Here is a 14172-nt window from a genome sequence, read left to right on the forward strand (position 1 = left end):
GTCACGTTTTCCATCCATCCTCTTCCTTTCCGTCTTCTTCCGTCCTCCTCCCATCTTTTTCCCAAAGCCCGCACCAGATGAGCAGCCTGGCGCCCGCGCCGGCCACCTCGGAGGTCGCCGCATTTCTTGAAAAGGCGGTGGCGGAGGCGGAGACTTCTGGGAGCCATCCGCTTGGTGAGATCACCGGGAGCGCGGGGCACCTGCTGCTGTTGAAGTTGTGGCAGCGGGAGGAGTCCTGCCTCGGCCGCCGCGCGTGCACGCTCGAGGCGCTCATGGACGCGGCGTGCCGCGCCGCGTTCTACCTGTTGCAGGAGGTGGTGGGTACCGTCGTTCCTGTCGCTGGTCGTCTCCCTCGCGCTCGATGCGGCCATGCAGCTCCGGGTCTGCGCCTACTGGCGCGCGTCGCGGCGGCTGCATGCGTCGGGAGCGCGGCGGCGCGCGCTGGTGCGGTAAGTGCAGGAGCTCCGGCAGCGGCAGCGACGGCAGCAGCGGTGGCGGCAAGCGGCAAGCAGCAGCAAAAAGCAGCAGCAAAAAGCGGCAGCCGCAGCGGCAGCGGCAGCAGCAGCAGCAGCAAGCAGCAGGCAGCAGCAGAAAAAGCGGCAGCCGGCAGCAGCAGCATCCTCATCCTCCACCACGTCCCTGTTTGCTCTCCGCCCACCTCGCATCCTCATTCTTCAGTGCTGCTGCCCCTAAGAGTGCCCGTCGTGGTGATCTTCTCCTTGTGTCATCAGTAGAGCCACTGCCTGCTGCTTCGGTGGCGGCGGCGCAACCCTTCCGGACACGAGCGTCGTCGGAGACCACCATGCTCGTCACGGGTGCCACGGGCTACATTGGGTGTTTTGTCGTCCGCGAGCTGCTCCGCTGGGGCCACCCTGTAGTCACTGACTCGCTGTCACGCGCTCCCGGAGCGGCTTGGGCGGCCGCAATGGCCCCGACGAGTTGGTCGCGGACCTCGGCCCCACCTGCGTCGTCTTCTCCGACGTCACCGAGGCGGGCACGCTCCTCATTGACCTGTTCTCGCGTGGCCCCATCCACGCCGCGGTCTGCTACTCTGCTGCCTCGCCAACCGCGGCGGTGGCGTCCAGGACTCGTGGCGCGTGGAAGGTGGGAGAAGGACGGAAGAAGACGAAAAATGAAGAGGATGGATGGAAAAAGTGACGGCAGTGGTACGGTTTTAATTTTGTAAAATTTTAGTGGCATAGTTATAAATTTGCAGTGGCATGAATCAAATTAACCCATGTTTCTAACCTTCCTTTATCTATCCCGTGGGCCCAGCTCGACATGATCCCACCTATCACTGACTTAGGCTCTCCACCAAGCCCCATCCCACCTCCAGGTCGTGCACCCACCTGTTGACGGTCGTTATCGATCAGTTTCGACCGTCAATATTACCAAAACAGAGGAGAACTAGTGATGCTTGCAATGCATATATCTACTAGAATATAATATTCCACTACTATTAGGTATACTAACCTTTTGCAGAGAATGACAATAAAGTGGAGGAGAATCGACATCAACTCAAACGATAAATCAATCGGACGATGTCGAGAACCAGACTTATGTATGAATGGGCCAAGAACTCAGAATTAACACGACACACTGAGCCAAAATTCACAAGTCTACGGAGAGGAACACCAGAGGAGGACACCAGCCAACTTGTGGGCTGGTTGGGCCAGCCCAGGGTTCGGCCGAACCAATGCTCGCGCCGATGGATGCAGGGTTTTGAGGGAACGGTGGAGATTCACGCCCTATGGCGGTTGGAGGGTATTACCGACCTTTCCAACCACCATAACCGTTACTACCTGCCTATTTAAGGAGTTCACTCTCTTCACTTCAACACACACCTTAAGCATGAGCTCGCTCATTTCTCTCAAGTTTAGTTTAGTAGTATCTAGCTGGTGGAATAGGAATAGAGTAGAAATCAGGAGTCCGGAAGCCTTTGGAAGAGTTTGGATATGGCTCTAGTAGCTTTCCTTTTCTCTTTTGTAAGCTTTGTACTTTTATTAGAATACTCTTCTATATACATTTATGGTATTGAAATATTTTCCGAGTATATGAGTACCTACTTTACATTATGTTCATGCTATACTGAATATACGGTTAGCATATCTGGGAGATGCTTTGGTGAGGGTATAATGTTTGCTTATGCAATTACTCTATGTCATGACGATGATATTAGAGTAGTATCTGATAGTTTAGGCGTGGTGTCTAGATTACGGGATATCATTATTTGGGGTTATAAACTGTGGATGAGAGGTGAGCTACTGATGGTGACAGTTCAGTACGAGTATTCCTCCGCACTGGTATATAATCCTAAGTTAATTCCCTGCGGAGGGTATTCCTCTGTATTTAGCCCCGGTTGTATGGTCATGACGGGCTGTCGTAAGGAACTCGGCAGTCAGGGGTGGCTTCTCGAAGTACCAGGAGGGCATCGGATAGAGAGTATTAGCTAGTATATCGGTTAACTAGAATGTATATATACTATGTAATACTATGTATATTAGAAGTATAGGAATAGGTTTTCTTTCTCTTTTCTTCCCACTTGGCTTAGATAATATATTAAGAGAATGAGTAGCTAATGCTTGTGTGTCACTCTACCCTTGGATTATTTTAACCCTTGCTTAGAATATGATTATCACAAGTAATATATAAATTATTAGTCAAGTTCTCTCTACATGATCTTATCACGGGATAAAATAAATACGATACCCTTGGAATACTCTCGGGTGAAATGCTACAATGGTATATCCGTGCGCCTGCAGATGAACTCTGTAACCATAATATACCAGAAGTATTTCTACGCCATTGTTGGAAATTATATTTCTAGTAATGTTGTTAAGAAATACCAACAAACATTTCTAGCGCCGTTGCCGGGGAATATTCATAATAGAGATTACCTGAACTAATACTTTATATTTACCTCTATATAACCATTTTCCTTTGCAGGCTAACCTTAATTGTTTTCACTTTTTTGTGAAAACAGGGTAGTGCATGACTGGTTTCAACTTGCCGGAAAACTTCAAAGAAAATCCAGAAGCTTTCTTCCGGAGCGTCAGGCCGCGAGTCGTTTCTTCGCAGAAAATTTTACCGACAATATAGATGTTGGCGGATGGCATGAGGCCCTTCGACCTAATCTGCCGAAACCCGTGGCAAAGGCTATGGAGCAAGAACGGTGGAAGACGAAGAGTCGTACGAGTGCCTTGCCAGGCCAGAGGCGTCTCGGGCGAAGGGTGCAAGACGAAGACTACCTGCTGAAGGAAGACGACTTCGCCATGGCAAGTTCACCCCCGCGAGGGCCGAGGAAGCCTTTCCGGCCCATCAAGCCTAAGGGCTATAGGGCCGGCGATCGCCAGACGGCCCATTAGGGGCCCATGAGCCCCTATAACATTATGTACCTCTGTAAATGTCCCTTTCGTAAGGGTAATCATGTAAATTCCCCTGTACAACCTAAACCCTAGTAGTAAGAACCTGTAATGGGGCTATAAATAGTCCCCTAGGGCCATGTAACAGGGGGATTCCCCAAGTGAAATTCAAAACTTAATACACTTCGTTTTTCCAACCACTGTTGAGTAACCACGTCTTTCGACGTATGTAGTTGTCGTTTCGACAACAGCTGGCGCCGACCGTGGGGACCTCCGAGCGAAACCACTGAAAACGAATGCCACTGAAGAGGGTCGTGAAGGAGAAGGTTGCCAGGCGGAAGGAGAGCGACGCCGGACTGGACATGGCCGCCGAGGAAGGAGCAGAGCCTTCGGCGCCCGTGGCCGAAGATGGAGGAGCGCAAGCACCATCACAACCGCCTTCGGCCCCTGCAACCTCTGTGCAAGTGCCGAACGCGGCCGACGTGGCGAAGGCGGCTGCGGCGGCAAGGGCACTCCAGACCAGGGCGGAGGTCCTTTCGACAAGCCAACCGGTGGTGACCCAAGCCGCTCCATCGCAGCCGGCAGCGACCCCAACTGCGCTCGCCGTTGTACAGGCCCAAATCAGCCTTGACCCCGAAGCACAAGCCGAAGCCGACATGGAAGCCATGCGGCAGAACATGACACGGCTCCAAGACATGCTTCGCCAAATGCAAGAACAACAACAAGCATACGAGGCAGCAAGGCGGGCCAAGGCCACGTCGGCTCCAATCCTTCAGTATTCGGCGGGCTATGTCCCACCTCAAGTCCATCCGCAAGTGACGACCCAGCCCTTTCCGCCACAAGCTGCACAGGCGCCGGTGTACTTCGCCGGGCAGCATCAACCACCTGGCCAAGCGCCACAATCAGTGGCGGAAGGGGCTTCGGCTCTGCAGGCGCAACTCCAAGCTTTCCTTCAGCAACCCAACCAGCCCCACTGCATTTCAAGTACAACCCCATCGGCCTGCCCGGAGGGGAATACAAGTCAAGGTACGCTTAATTGGTTGCCACCGATTCAGCCGGGCCTGGGAGTTTCGCCGTGGAATCAAGGACCGCAGTTCGACTTCGTCAACGCTGCTCAGGCGCCAACCGTTCGGCAGCAAGCTCCGACTCCAAGCTTCGGAACAAACCAAGCACCAATTCAAGCTGCCATGACGTGGTCACAGCCAATTTTTGACCCGTCCATGGCGGCTCAGCAAGTACCACCAGTTGGAGCCGGGCAGGCGAACGCCATGGCCCAACCTCACGCACAAGCTGCGATTTCGCCCTTCGCCACACTGTACCCGCAGCAAGGTGCGGTAAACAGGGCGGGAAGCGAAAAGGGGCTACCACTGAGTGGGGGAATCAAGACTTGTCCAATCCCACCCCAGTTCAAGTTCCCACCTGTCCCGCGCTATTCGGGCGAAACTGACCTGAAGGAGTTCCTCTCTATCTACGAGTCAGCGATCGAAGCGGCTCATGGTGATGAAAATACCAAGGCGAAGGTAATACATCTCGCTCTAGACGGCATCGCCCGTTCTTGGTATTTCAATTTACCAGCCAATAGCATTTACTCATGGGAGCAATTGCGCGATGTTTTTGTCCTTAACTTTCGAGGCACCTACGAGGAGCCGAAGACGCAGCAACACCTACTTGGCATTCGCCAAAGGCCGGGGGAGTCGATAAGGGAGTACATGCGTCGCTTCTCGCAAGCCTGGTGCCAAGTTCAAGACATAACCGAGGCATCGGTTATAAATGCCGCTTCGGCCGGTTTGCTCGAGGGCGAACTCACAAGAAAAATCGCCAACAAGGAACCACAGACGCTTGAGCACCTACTTCGCATCATTGACGGGTTCGCAAGGGGCGAGGAGGATTCCAAGCGACGGCAAGCTATACAAGCTGAGTACAACAAAGCCTCCGTCGCCGCTGCTCAAGCTCAAGCACAAGTGCAAGTTGCCGAACCACCTCCCCTCTCTGTCCACCAGTCTCAGCCGGCGATCCAAGGACAGCCACCAAGACAAGGTCAAGCCCCCAAGACTTGGAGAAAGTTCAGAACAGACCGGGCAGGCAAGGCTGTGATGGCCGTCGAAGAAGTGCAAGCCCTCCGCAAGGTGTTCGATGCCCAGCAAGCAAGCAACCATCAGCAGCCAGCCCGCAAGAAAGTCCGAAAAGACCTCTACTGCGCCTTTCACGGACGCTCTTCGCACACCACGGAGCAATGCCGAAACATTAGGCAACATGGCAACGCGCAAGACCCAAGGCCACAGCAGGGAACAACTGTCGAAGCACCCCGCGAAGCAGTTCAGGAGCAAACACCCCCAGCCGAACAACGCCAAGATGTACAGCGAAGGGTAATGCAAGTGATTACAAGGGCTAACCCGCCAAGCCAGTTGTCCAAACGGCAGAAGAAGATGTAGATCCGTATGGTCCACAGCATCACTTCGGCGGGTGAAGGGGCACCGCAGTATCTGAACCAGCTAATATCTTTTGGGCCGGAAGATGCAAAAGGAGTTATGTTCCCGCATCAAGATCCCCTGGTAATCTCAGCTGAGATAGCTGGTTTCGAAGTTCGACGAATCCTGGTCGACGGAGGGAGTTCGGCTGATGTTATCTTCGCTGAGGCATATGCCAAGATGGGGTTGCCTACCCAAGCCCTTACCCCAGCACCAGAATCGCTCCACGGTTTCGGCGGAGAAGCAGTTCAAATTCTCGGCCAAGCACTTTTCCTGATAGCCTTTGGCTCGGGGGAGAACAGACGCGAAGAGCAAATACTGTTCGACGTCGTCGACATCCCATACAACTACAACGCCATCTTCGGCCGTGCAACCCTGAACAAGTTCGAAGCCATTTCCCACCACAATTATCTCAAGCTCAAGATGCCCGGCCCGACAGGGGTGATAGTAGTCAAGGGGCTTCAGCCTTCGGCCGCTTCGAAAGGCGATCTAGCCATAATCAACAGAGCAGTGTACAGTGTTGAGACCGAACTGCATGAACGGCCGAAGCACACGCCAAAGCCCACCCCTCACGGCAAGATAACAAAAATGCAAATTGATGATGCCGACCCCACAAAGCTCATATCACTGGGGGGGACATGGGCGAAGAAGAAGTTGAGAGGATCCTAGAGGTGCTCAAAAAGAACATCGATATCTTCGCCTGGAGCCCTGACGAGGTGGGGGGTGTCCCGGCGGATCTCATCATGCATCACCTAGCAGTCAAGCCGGACATTAAGTCAAGAAAACAAAAGTTGCGCAAGATGTCTGCCGATCGCCAAGAAGCGGTGAAAGCCGAAGTACAAAAATTGCTCAAGGCGGGGGTTATCCAAGAGATTGACCATCCGTAGTGGTTGGCGAATCCAGTGCTGGTGTGGAAGTCAAACGGCAAATGGCGCATATGTGTCGATTTCACAGACCTGAACAAAGCGTGTCCGAAAGACAACTTCCCCTTGCCGCAAATCGACCAGCTCGTGGATTCAACAGCTGGATGCTAGCTCATGAGTTTCCTGGATGCATATTACGGTTACCACCAGATCCACATGAACCCGCTCGACATCCCCAAAACATCCTTCATCACTCCATTTGGCACATTTTGTCACCTCAGGATGCCTTTCGGCTTAAGGAACGCAGGAGCAACCTTCGCTAGGCTGGTGTACAAGGTCCTTGGCAAGCAGTTGGGGCGGAATGTGGAAGCTTACATCGACGACATCGTCGTAAAAAGCCGCAAGGCATTCGACCATGCAATTGACCTGTAGGAGACGTTCGACAGCTTGCGCGCGGCAGGCATAAAGCTGAATCCGAAGAAGTGCGTTTTCGGCGTCCGCGCAGGCAAGCTGTTGGGGTTCATTGTTTTCGAAAGAGGCATTGAGGCGAATCCTGAGAAAATCGATGCCATCCAGCAAATGAAGCCTCCGTCAAGCGTACATGAAGTACAAAAGCTTGCAGGCCGAATTGCGGCACTCAGTCGATTCCTCTCAAAGGCGGCCGAAAGAGGTTTGCCCTTCTTCAAGACCCTCCGGGGCGCGGGAAAGTTTAATTGGACACCAGAGTGCCAAGCAGCATTCGACGAGCTAAAGCAATACTTGCAAAGCCTGCCAGCTCTGATAAGCCCACCCCTAGGAAGCGATCTGCTATTATACTTAGCAGCTTCGCCGGTGGCAGTCAGTGCTGCCCTCGTCCAAGAAACAGAGTTTGGACAAAAACCGGTCTACTTCGTCTCCGAAGCACTACAAGGAGCGAAGACAAGGTACATTGAAATGGAAAAGCTCGCTTACGCCCTAGTGATGGCTTCGCGCAAGCTTAAGCACTACTTCCAGGCCCACAAAGTCATAATGCCAACACAGTACCCCTTGGGCGAAATACTCCGAGGCAAGGAAGTCACTGGCCGGCTCAGCAAGTGGGCGGCAGAGCTATCCCCGTTCGACTTACATTTTGTTGCACGCTCTGCTATCAAGTCTCAAGTGCTAGCTGACTTCGTAGCAGAATAGACACCGGTACTTGCCCCCGACCCCGAACCCGCCGAACAATCCTGTCCTGGGTGATGTGCTCTGACGGCTTGTGGTCGCACAAGGGAGCAGGCATTGCGGCAGTCCTATTTTCGCCGAATGGTGTGCCGATTCGGTACGCAGCAAGACTGCAGTTCGACACAACCAACAATGCAGCAGAATACGAAGCCGTTCTCCTGGGCCTGAGAAAGGTGAAAGCATTGGGAGTCCGGCGCCTGCTAATTCGAACTGACTCCAAGTTGGTAGCAGGCCATGTTGACAAATCCTTCGAGGCAAAATAAGAGGGAATGAAGAGGTATCTGGAGGCTGTTCGGTCCATGGAAAGATGCTTCACCGGCATAACGGTCGAACACTTGCCTAGAGACCAGAACGAGGAAGCAGACGCCTTGGCGAAATCCGCTGCTTGTGGTGGCCCGCATTCGCCTGGCATCTTTTTCAAAGTCCTACATACTCCAAGTGTACCCATGGACAGCTCGGAAGTCATGGCAATCGACCAGGAGAAACTGGGCGAGACCCATATGACTAGCGAACCCCATTTGTGAAACACCTTGAAACTGGCTGGCTTCAAGATGGTCTCGGGTAAGCTTTACCGCTCCGGGGTACTTCAACCCTTATTTCGTTGCATCTCTTTTGCCGAAGGCGAAGAAATGGCAAAGGAGATACACCAGGGGCTATGTGGCGCGCACCAGGCTGCAAGAACAGTGGCCTCCAAAGTATTTAGACAAGGAGTTTATTGGCCCACTGTGTTGAAAGTCTGTGTTGAGCAAATCAAGAAGTGCGAAAGTTGCCAGCGTCATGGCCGAAGCCAAGCCGCGCCCCAGTATAATCTGCAGCCCATTGCGCCAATATGGCCCTTCGCCAGATGGGGACTGGACATCATTGGGCCGTTCCCGGTGGCGCGAAACGGGTATAAATTCGTAATTGTAGCTGTGGAATATTTCTCTCGATGGATTGAAGCCGAACCCCTTGGGGCAATCACTTCGGCAGCGGTACAGAAGTTTGTGTGGAAAAACATTGTTTGCCGTTTCGGAGTGCCAAAAGAGTTCATTACTGACAACGGCAAACAGTTTGACTCTGATAAGTTCAGAGAAATGTGCGAAGGGCTTAACCTGGAAATCAGGTTCGCGTCGGTCGCTGTCGTGACCGAGAAAATTTGCATTTTCCCGAACGCTAGTGTATTAGTCCCCGTCCCAGGAAAAGCCGGGGTACACCACACAAACATGATACAAAAAGCACATCTTTATTATATCGATAATATTTACATTATTACAAAGGCACTTAAGGCCTGACAATCAATAATAAACAGCAGCGGACTAGCGGGCCTACGGCTCCATCTTCACAGGCGCTCAACTGGGGTATAAGCCAGGACTCCACCTAAGACACCTTCTCCAAAGCTTCTCTTACTGAAGAGGGGAAAGATTGAGCAAGAATGAGTACAACCACAGTACTCAGCAAGCCACACCGGAGATGCATAATTAATGCAAGGGGGTACAAGGGGATAATAATATAGGGGTTAAGTTTTGCAGTAAACAGCATTTAAAAGTCACTTAGTTGCCCAAAGCCATTTTAAAAAGACGATCCTAGAGCTACACAGTATTATTAATCAAGGTCGTGAACCCGCACGAACCTGCCTTAACCCAAGGCCTACGATGATTCAGACCGAACTGGCAACCCGACCCTGGGTCCCAGCTCGTCCCAAGCCAACCCAGGCCAACCATTCCACATTTTAGTTGTTGAGCAAATTTTAAGAATTAAAATACTGACTTGGGTACATTGCTCGGCTTGCCCATAACCGAGGGCGCGGCTATTCGAATAGATTATACTCTGATCAGAGGTGTACATCTTTACCCACAAGACACATTTTCCTCACGTGCAACCACGTGCCACATACCACCACGGTATACAGACGGAAGACGTGACATAGTTTCCAACCCATCCTAGCCATAGACAAGAGTACCGACCCAATCCCACCTACGGCCGGAACCTCCGGGACAGGCAGGCAGGACTGAGCCCCTAGCAGCAGGGCACCAACCCTGTGCCATGACATCTCGACTACCGGGCCGCAGCTCGTGTAGCCTTCATTTGTCCTAGAGAATGTCCATCGACCCCCGACTTCATCCATCTCCATCCGTGTACTTTTGTTTATGACCAGACTGAGCCACAAACTAAGCCTTACCCACTAGACATGTGGAAGTACGGTAGTGCTTTGCAACAGAGGCCCGAGCTTAATCCTTATAGTGGCCGGGGTGCTACTTCCCACAACTGGCATGCACCCAAACCCCACCGAAAACAGGTTTTAGGGGTTTTGAAAGAGGAAGAGAGGTGTATGTCCAATTCCACCATAAACCAACAATTCCATAGTGTCCAAATGATATGAGAATTCCCAAAGTCTAAAGTTATAAAACCACCTAATATTGCCTAATTAATCAGCGAAGCATCTACCTAAATTCATACTAGTGGAACCATGAATAGAATACCCACTAGTTGGGGTTTTGTTTATCCTAGGGTGAACAAGGTAATAATAACAATAGCAATAATAATAAGGTCATAACAAAGGTAAATAGGCATGGCTAAATAAAACAGTGATAACGCGGGAATTTAAATAAAGCGATAATGCATTAATTTAAATTAAAATAATTTTATAAACTGGGATTCAATATGCTCAAGGATGATGTGACTTGCCTTGCTCAGAGATAACGGCCTTCCGAACCTTCGGCGACGGCCGCGAACCACGCTTCGGGAACCTCCGGAACGACGAAAGCTACGCGAAGCACACAAGCAAAGCTACAAGCCTATAAAGAAGCAATAACAATACATAAAAAGAAAGCACAGAGTTCTTTAGGTTATAACAAACATTAAGAGACTTGAACGGGTCGATTCGGAGTTCGTATGACCAAGATATGATCATCCGAAGTTTAATGATGTTATATGGAGATTTACGGGTTATTATAATTAAGCTTTGCAATTATAAAACATGTGTAAGCGCTAGCCTAGAAAAGACAGGAAGGCTGCGCCGTTGACATGCGGACCTCACATGTCAACAAAAAGGACCGCGGCAGACCGAGTACACAGAGACGGTCCACGGGTCGACGGAAGCGGATCCCGTGTGTCAACCGAGGCGAGTGGCCGACCAACGGAGTCCACTAGACACCACACGGGCTGCACACGTGGAAACCACGCGGCTACCGAGCGGGCACACTAACACGGTCACCACACGCACAAGCGAACGACTACCGACACCGGTACACGGGTACCGGGGTCGACAACCGCACAACGAGCACGGGCGACAACGAAAGGACGAGGACGGGGCAGCAAGAGGGGAGACCTTACCACCACGCGACGAGGCGTGGGAACGACAACGACGAACGGGCGCGGCGGAGACAGACGGCGAGGGAACGACTTCGGCGGCGATCCTTGGACGAAGGCGAGACGCGGCCGGCACGAGGCTTGACGACGCGGAGCCGAGGACGAAGACGACGACGGGGCTGCAGCGGCTCGCTTGACGAACGCGGACGACGGACGAGAACGGCTCGACGGAGGGACGAACGCCGCGACGACCGGGAACGACGAGAGGACGACGATGACGACGACGACCGGGACCGGCGAGGAGGCGACGAGGACAGCCGGCAGCGGCTGCACGAGGACGAGGACGGCGTGCTCCACGCCGCTGCAATGACGATGACGGAGGCGGCGCCGCGAGACGACGAGCCGGCGAGGATGAACGGGCGGCCGAAGGGACGTCGGCAACGATGAGGATGGAGAGGCCAGCACGGGCGACGGTGTTCCGGCGAAACAGAGGAGCAGCTGGAGGAGAGGACAACGCGGCGATGTCGATCGGCGTACCGGCGATGTACAGGAGCCGGCCGGAGGCGGGGAGGTACTGGACGCCGACGAGGAGGCCACTCCGGCGAGCTTCGGGCGAGGAGGAGGTGATGCCGGGGATGAGGGCGGCGTCGCGGAGCCGAGGGAGGTGGTGGCGACGTCGGCCGGCGCACGGGAAACGCGACAGTGGCGGCCGGAGGTGGAACAGTGGCGGCAACGCCACTGTTTTGCCGGCGAGGACGCGTCTCCGGTGCTTTCCCCGCGAAACGGAGGGCTGACCGAGGGAGAGGAGGTGGCTGCGAGGCCGAGGGAGAAGACGGCGCGGCCGGACGGCGCTCCGGCGAGGAGGGAGAGGCGGCTGGAGGCGGAATCGTGGCGGCAACACCACGGTTGCCGGCGGGGAGGCACTTCCGGAGGTCTCCGCGGGAAACAGAGGGTAGGCCGGCGAAGAGGAGGCGGCGGCGACGCTGGAGGAGGCGACGGCACGGCCGGCCGGTGCGCGGGCGAGGCGGCACAGGCGGCTGGAGGCGGCCGGCGGCGTGGGAGAGAGAGGAGGGCGGCGGGGAGATGGCTAGGGACCACGGGGAGGCTCGGGAGGGGGCTAAAACGAGAGAACGGGGGATGAGGATCCCATTTTATAGCGGAGGGAAGCGAACCGAGCACGGGAGAGGGCGGAACGGCGACGGGAATGGCGGCCGGCGGCCATGGGAGACAGCCGGAGAAGACGCGGGCGTTCCCGGCGATTGAAGGCACGAATCAAGGGAGAAATTGGGGGGAATTGAAGAGGATTCAATGGGGATTAAAACCCCCCAATTAATTTTGGAATCCAACGCTTAAATCACGCGGATTCGAGGGAGGAACGAAGTAGGGTTTTCACGGGAGAGAGAGAGGGCCGTGCGGGAGGAGGAAGAAGACGACGGCCGGCCTGGCGCGTGGGCCCCACGCGGGGCGCGCGCTCAGCGCGCGTGCGACGCACGTGCGCGGGAGGGGAGCGGCTCAGCTTGGGCCGGGGCGGCTAGGTGGCGCGGTTTGGGCCGGGACGCGGCCCAGGCGGGAAGGGAGGAAGAGGCGGCCTGGGGGAGAGAGGGAGGAGGAGGGAGTGGGCCGGGAGGGGAAGAGGGGCCCAAGAGGAGGGAGAGAAGGAGAGGGAGAGAAAGAGAGGGAGGAAAGGGAGACTTCGGCCACGGGCCGAGGGGAGAGAGGGAGGACTTTGGGCCAGACTTGGCCCAAAGGAGGAAGGAGGGTTATTTTTAGGTTTTTCTTTTTAATAAACTTTGATAATTGTTTTTGTTGTTTAATAATTATTTCCGGTGCTCTGAAAATTCAAGTAAAATTTGAGGGCTCCTTTTAGACCAAGGAGAATTTAACAAAAATTCTCCGGGCCACATTCGAATTTTTCTTGTACGTATTTTAGTGTTTGCCAAATTCTTTTCGAATTTTAATTAATTCTATTATTCCTTTTAGAAAATGATTTTTATTTCGGGATGAATTTATCAGGACGTGACAGTCGCGCACCCGCAATCAAATGGGGCGGCCGAACGTACAAATGGCAAGATCCTAGAAGCACTAAAGAAAAGACTCGAGGGGGCAGCGAAAGGCAAATGGCCAGAAGAATTGCTATCGGTTCTCTGGGCCCTTCAGATGACCCCCACAAGACCAACCAAGTTTAGCCCGTTTATGCTTCTTTATGGCGATGAGGCAATGACCCCAGCAGAGCTAGGGGCTAACTCACCAAGGGTGATGTTCTCTGGGGGCGAAGAGGGGCGCGAAGTATCGCTCGAACTCTTAGAAGGGGTAAGAGTCGAAGCGCTCGAGCACATGCATAAGTACGCCACAAGCACTTCGGCAACTTACAACAAAAAAGTTCGACCCACAGAGCTGATGCCTGGTCATCTCGTCCTAAGGAAGAAGGTGAACCCAGTAGCGGTTGGCAAGCTTGAATCAAAGTGGGAAGGACCGTACCTCATCAAACATAAGTCCAGGACGGGATCTTTTCGCCTAGCGACACTCGAAGGCGAGGAGTTCGACCATTCCTGGAATGCTGTCTCTCTCAAGCGCTTCTATGTCTAGAATGGGTGGCACCCAAATCGCCAACTTGTAAAAATGTACATACTGTCATGTAAGCCCTTCGGCACTATGTAAGCCTTTCGGCAAAGAAAAAAAAGAGAAGAGAGGAAAAAGAAAAAAAAACTGGATGTAGGGCTATTATCCACCTTGGAGGCCCGAACTAGTATAAAATCTCTGTGTCCTCCGCCTTCTTTTTATTTTTCGTGTGATTGATAATTTGTGGAAAAACCCCAAGGCAAACGCCTGATCAGCGAAAAAGGCCAGGAGGGCGAAACGAATCGGCCGAAGCATTGCTCGCCGAACGTTGAAACCGCAACAGCTTGTCTCGGAAAATAAATAGCCGAACGACGTTACGTCCGATCAGCATAAAAGCAAAAGCGTTTCTTTCGACACAGAATGCTACAGATC

This window comes from Oryza sativa, chromosome 3, assembly GCF_034140825.1.
Source record: "Oryza sativa Japonica Group chromosome 3, ASM3414082v1".
NCBI lineage: Eukaryota > Viridiplantae > Streptophyta > Magnoliopsida > Poales > Poaceae > Oryza > Oryza sativa.